The 6,000-nt window shown below is 42.6% G+C and overlaps 1 pseudogene; it reads right to left on the minus strand.

The window, feature by feature from the left end:
- Window positions 1-3,010: 3,010 nt before the first annotated feature.
- On the minus strand, window positions 3,011-4,177 carry LOC110678118 (annotated as a pseudogene).
- Between the last annotated feature and the right edge of the window lie 1,823 nt (window positions 4,178-6,000).

The following is a 6,000-nucleotide window of genomic DNA, read 5'->3' on the forward strand; positions in this document are numbered from 1 at the left end:
AGAGGGTTCTGCTATCAAATCAAATCAGCATTTAAGAGTCTTCTGCAACAGGCTCCCTACATCAATTAGTTATTCGAATTTTAATGCAGCAACTATCCCATTTCGTACATTTATCATAGTTTGTTCTTGATCTCCTGATTACCTAAAATATAAAAAAAAATAGATTTAAGGCGCCTGAAATAGCTAAAAATTTAAACTAATTGTAAAGCTCTAATACTTTAAAGTTTACAACAAATATTGTGAAAATTTTTGACAATCCAATCAATAAACTTAGATCATGACCTGCTAAGACTATGCTATAAAAACGCAAGCAAAACATGTCAAAATCGATTCACCCCTTTTCGTTTTATAGACAGTGTAAAAAGCTGAATACTTTGAATTTTGATTCCAGAATCAACAACCAACATGAGTTCAGATCTAGGCTTGCGCGGCTGTTGCTGCCTCAAGGCGGAAATCTTCCGGATCAACGACCAACAGATAGATTTATGCATTTGTCGGCATGAATAGTAAAAAATAGCCTCTAATAGAACTAGCGGTACCGTAACTGCTGGGTGGATGAGAGATTTGTTGTTAGGGGGTGGTTTTGAATTTTGAATCTGTGGAGGAAAATATATTATCCTAAAGGAAGACCTGAATCGGGTTGGAGTTGGAACTGTGCTTCAGAACGGGTTGCGCCAGTTCTAACCTGGTTTAAAAACGTTTGTTTGAGTAGTTTCGGTGGCGCTCCTGTTTGGGGCGCCCTGACCGGGATCACGGTCAGTTTGAGCGCGCACCTGATATTGACGTTTGCAAATGTAAACAAGCATCCCAATGCAGGGGTGGAATCGAAAAACTGTTGCAAAATCACCACGCTGATACCCATAGGGTTGAACAAACTGTGCCGCATCTCGAATTATTTTTCAAAAAGTGGTGAGTATCCATGTTTTCAAAAATTTATAAGAAAATCAGGAGTGCATATAAACAAATTCTGAAAGCGTTAATATTCATCAAAAATGATTGTCTTTCGAAGAAAAATACAAAAACGGGGGGTTAGATCCGACGGAAATGGTCTATTTTTCATAATTGTCGTAAGCCACCTTTGAACACCTGAAAATAAAGGTTGAATTAATGATTTCTAACTAGATTACTCAGAACATAAGTATGAAGTTACTAGCGATCAATGTATTAACATAATACGGAAATTAAAAATAAAAGAATAAAAAAGATCACTGATTGTATTTATGATTTTTACAAACACAGCTAACACGCTCGCATGTTGTGGCGAAATTATCTGAACATCCACGATTTCAACTACTTGACCAACGGTCTTCAAACGGACAGTTTGTTGTGAATGTAACAAAGGTATTGAATCCATTAACGTTTGAATCGATTTGTTTCTTAATATGTCTATATATAAACAGGTTGATACGAATAAGATGAACACTATTTCTGATATCTCTCGAGTTGATCTTCGGCCGAGTCAAAGAAAAACGGACCATAATGATGTGGCCGTTACCGAAGTCAACTGTACTAGTGCTCAACTTACGCGCAAAACAATGGATGATGCTTTTATTACTGCAAAGGTGTCCGGAATGCAATGTATGTTTATGATCGATTCTGGTGCACAGGTGAACACTTTCACGGAAAGCATGTTCATGGCACTAACATCACATGCAAGCCTAGGGGAACGACACTTATCAATTTCGTTTTAATTTTCGTGCGATACGACCCCATTTCATTTGAGTTTTCATGTTATCTCCAGATTAAATCCATTTTATCGGATTTTGCACATTTTTATCCATTTTCAAGGTTTTTGAAAGTTTTTACTGATTTTGTGTTTTCTGCTGACTGATTTTTACAGTAAAATGATAATAATCGACAAAATCCGAAGTTATCCCAAAAATCTCATTTAATGAACTTTAATGAATGAAAATCATCCAATACACATCGAAATCTTTGCTTTATCTGTGTCGGTGTCTTCGCATCAGGCTCAGGCATGGAATTTGACGTTTCTTCCCCACGATAGTAAGCAAGTGCCGCTGCAGTCGCTGCGTAGCACAAAAATCCTTTGTTGGTATGCTAGCCTTGCAATATGCAAAGCTTCTTCTTCTTCTTCTTTCTGGCATTACGTCCCCACTGGGACAGAGCCTGCTTCTCAGCTTAGTGTTCTTGTGAGCACTTCCACAGTTATTAACTGAGAGCTTACTATGCCAATGACCATTTTTGCATGCGTATATCGTGTGGCAGGTACGATGATACTTTATGCCCTGGGAAGTCGAGAAAATTTCCAACCCGAAAAGATCCTCGACCGGTGGGATTCGAACCCACGACCCTCAGCTTGGTCTTGCTGAATAGCTGCGCGTTTACCGCTACGGCTATCTGGGCCCCTATATGCAAAGCTTCGCCGAATTAGATCAGAACATACTTCATATGGCGACCGCTACCTTCTGGCAGATCCGGACTTCAAGTTGTTCTATGAATCGGAAGTGAGATTACTCTGTAGTCTAACGTGGGGGCATGCTATGACCAGCAGAGCTAGCTAAAGCAGATTTTGATATAGGGTAAACAGGTATAATATGCCTGTACATGCCACATTCTCTAACCAGGTAGCTTCTTAAAAGGGTACAAGACGGTTCAAATCTTGACGTTTCAAAACTCCCGTAGAGAAAAGTTCCACAGCATATCAATATTTAAAAGCACATCTTTGTCATTGTCAGGGTTCATTCACAAATTTCATAATGCTAAAAATGACCATTTTTGACACCCACCTACTCCCTCGAACGCTTTTTGTATGAATATTCCACGAATTTTGTATGACCTGTAACATTTCTAGTACTACTCCCTTCAGCGCTATGAAATTTATGAACAGGTTGTTATAGCTACATAAATACCTAAATAAATTTGGAAGAGAATTCAGAACCGAGAACTTTTTCTGGGAAATTCCGCTAACCTCAGCGGCGAGCGTCCAGAACAACTCTCGAAAAATCACCATTGATAAGGAAACAAATTCGGAGTATGCTTGAGACTCTTGTTTGAAAGCTATACATCTATTTCTAATCTAAATCTAAAACTAATTATTTCGCTTATAGAGGGTTTGCATTTCCGCACATACACAAATTTTACGTTACATCGTAGTCTAGTCTTATTATGCGCCTGCCTACTGCGATATCTGGTCTTCGCCGGTCTCCTTCTTGGCCTGTCTTGTAATTGGTCATAGAAACCACGGCCGAGGTGTTGGACGCAGAAGTGAAGCTAGAGTTAGCGTGGGCGGGAGCGGTGCTGTTGCTAGCAGGGGCGGACTAATCTTCCCCGGCCTGGTGTTGCCGTTTGTCGTTCAGGAAGTTGAGGTACTGGGTCAGGCGGAGGACGGCAATCAACGTGACGACGTATTCCTTGACATCTTCCTTGCGGAGGGTTTTCACCTGCTTGGACACGGTGCGGTAGACGCGGCGGGCAACTTTGTTGGAGAGGCGTCTGAACGGTGTGCAGGGTGGATCTTCCTTAACCGAGATGAGAGCGTTATCTCCATCGTCGCCTGCGCACTTCGGGAAGTAGTAGTCCAGAAGACGCTCGGCCAGCTGAGCGGTGGTGTCCACGCCGTTCACGGCGATCCTTCTGTACTGGGAGGCCAGTACTTCGTTGGCTTTCTTCTAGGAGAGCTCTTTCAGGGAGGCTGCCTTCTGCTGGAAGGCCTGTTGCAGTTCGTACACCTTCTCGGTGTAGGGTTTGACCATGCCGAGGACCTTAGACTTTGCCTGGTTGTGGATCTCCTGCGGTTGTTCCATGATTATCGGTACGCTCACCTCGAGGCGGTCGATGCCCTTGACCAGCTGGAGCAGGCTGTCGAACTTATGCACCAGCGGGGCGGAGATACTGGCACGGTTCCGAAGGGGATTGTAGTCTTTCACGCGAAATAAAGTGAAACCGAAACTAAATAAACACTAAAATTTGACATTCGAGTTTTAGGGGTGCCCATCGATTTTTGTCGATTCGATGAATTATTTCAGATTTTATCCGATTTATTCGGATTTAATCGATTTTTAGGGATTTATTATCCATTTTATTTATTTCGTTGGAAATTTGACTCATATGAACATTTTTTGCATTTCGGCTCACTTTTGGCCTAAAATGGAGATAACCTGCCAGTGTCGTGCCCCTAGAAAATAGCTACCTTTTTGTATTTTACAGGTTTGTCCATATTAGTAAAAAATATGGTACACGTAGTCGCTATCGAACCTCGCAGGTCGCCTCAGATCGTTACGCTTACGTAGATTCCTGTTGTCTTCGCTGATAGTTGATTGTTCGCCAAGGCTTGAGTCCTTTGATTCTAGTGTTACTTCCGAAGTCGTTTTGGAGGTTGATTCTGAGCCATCGACATCCTTGGAATTAGGTGCTATTTTGACATCTTGGACATTCCTGGTATATTGAACGCCTGATGCAGACATCACCACGATCTTTGGTCCGTTTCTGGCAATGACCTCATAACGTTCTGAAGTGAAATTAGGGTCCGTTTTACTTCTTTTCTGCTGGGCAAGCAGAACAGTATCACCAATGAGGATGTCACTCTCTTTAGCACCTCTTACACGATCCGCGTACTGTTTTGAAGCAAGTTTTGATTCCTTATCCTTCTCTCTTACCTCCGTTCGGTCAAGTTCCTTCGCATCAGACTTCTGCCACAAGCCAGGGAAGTTACCCCTGTACTTCCAGCCAACCATTAGCTCAAACGGGGTGACATGTAACCTGGAGTGTGGGATCAAGGTGTTGTGTCTGTGTACATATTACTGTAATGCTTGGCGCTAATTTGATCCATCTAATTTCGATGCCGATAGGGCCTTGATTATTCCGGGATTTTGCCTCTCCACTGCTCCGTTACTTTGAGGACTGAGTGGTACTGATTTACGCACCTGTACACCTCTATCTTCCCAATATGAAATAAATCCGGCACATTGGAAAGGTGGTCCATTGTCACTTTGTATAGCGGATGGGTACCCCCACATCCGGAAAACATCATTCAATGCTGTATTGGTTGAGTTCGCATCCATCGCCTTCATTTCCACAACATACAAGTATCGCGAGTAGGTATCAGTCACCACCAGAAATTCTCCGGATCCAAATGACGGCGCTGCCAAGAAATCTACTTGTAGCATTTGCCAGGGACCATCCGGTAATTCTCTTGAGCAAAGAGGTATTGGTGGATTGCGCCTTGAGAGTTGGGCACATGTTTCACAATTCTTAATGAAGCGAGAGAGTTCGGTGGACATTCTGGGCCACCAGAAATACTCTCGCATCACCCTCTTCATTGCCACCTCTCCTATGTGACCACCATGAGCCGAATCTAGTGCTTTATTTCTCGAGGTGTAGGGTAAGATGACTTTGTTATCTTTGAAGACCATGGGACCCAAGCAATGCATAGTACCCTTGTGCGCTTCATATGCTCGAAGATCAGCATGCCACTTATTCAACGTTAGCGCTTCTCTCACTGATACTAATTCGCTGTCGTTTTCGGAAATTTCCTCTATTTCATCCCATGTTATGGACATATTACCGGTGTCCAACGAATAAAGATAATGATTTTCTGCATGTTCTTCAAATGGAATCGATTTTTGAGTCTCTGGTATAAGTCGAGAAAGTGCATCAGCTACGTTTTGGTTACCAGGTACCCTCTGGATATCGTAGTCGTAAAGCTGTAGACGTAACGACCAACTTTCTGCTCGCGTAATAGCTCGTTTTCCCAACCGGTGGTTCGCATTAAAGATATACTGTATTGCTTCAGCATCTGTGCGAATTGTAAAAGGCCTTGTTAATAAGTAGTAGGAGAAACGCTCCACGCCCCAAACGACTGCCAGTGCCTCTTTTTGTGTCTGAGGGTATCGTTTTTCTGAAGCAGTCAAAGCTTTCGAGGCGCAAGCAATTATTCTTGGGGCTGCATTATCATCGATTTGAATTAGGACTGCTCCCAGTCCCACTGGAGAAGCGTCCACATACAGCTCTATACGATCACTAAGATTGTAGTATCCCAGT

Source organism: Aedes aegypti, chromosome 3 (genome assembly GCF_002204515.2).
Source record: "Aedes aegypti strain LVP_AGWG chromosome 3, AaegL5.0 Primary Assembly, whole genome shotgun sequence".
NCBI classification, from domain to species: domain Eukaryota; kingdom Metazoa; phylum Arthropoda; class Insecta; order Diptera; family Culicidae; genus Aedes; species Aedes aegypti.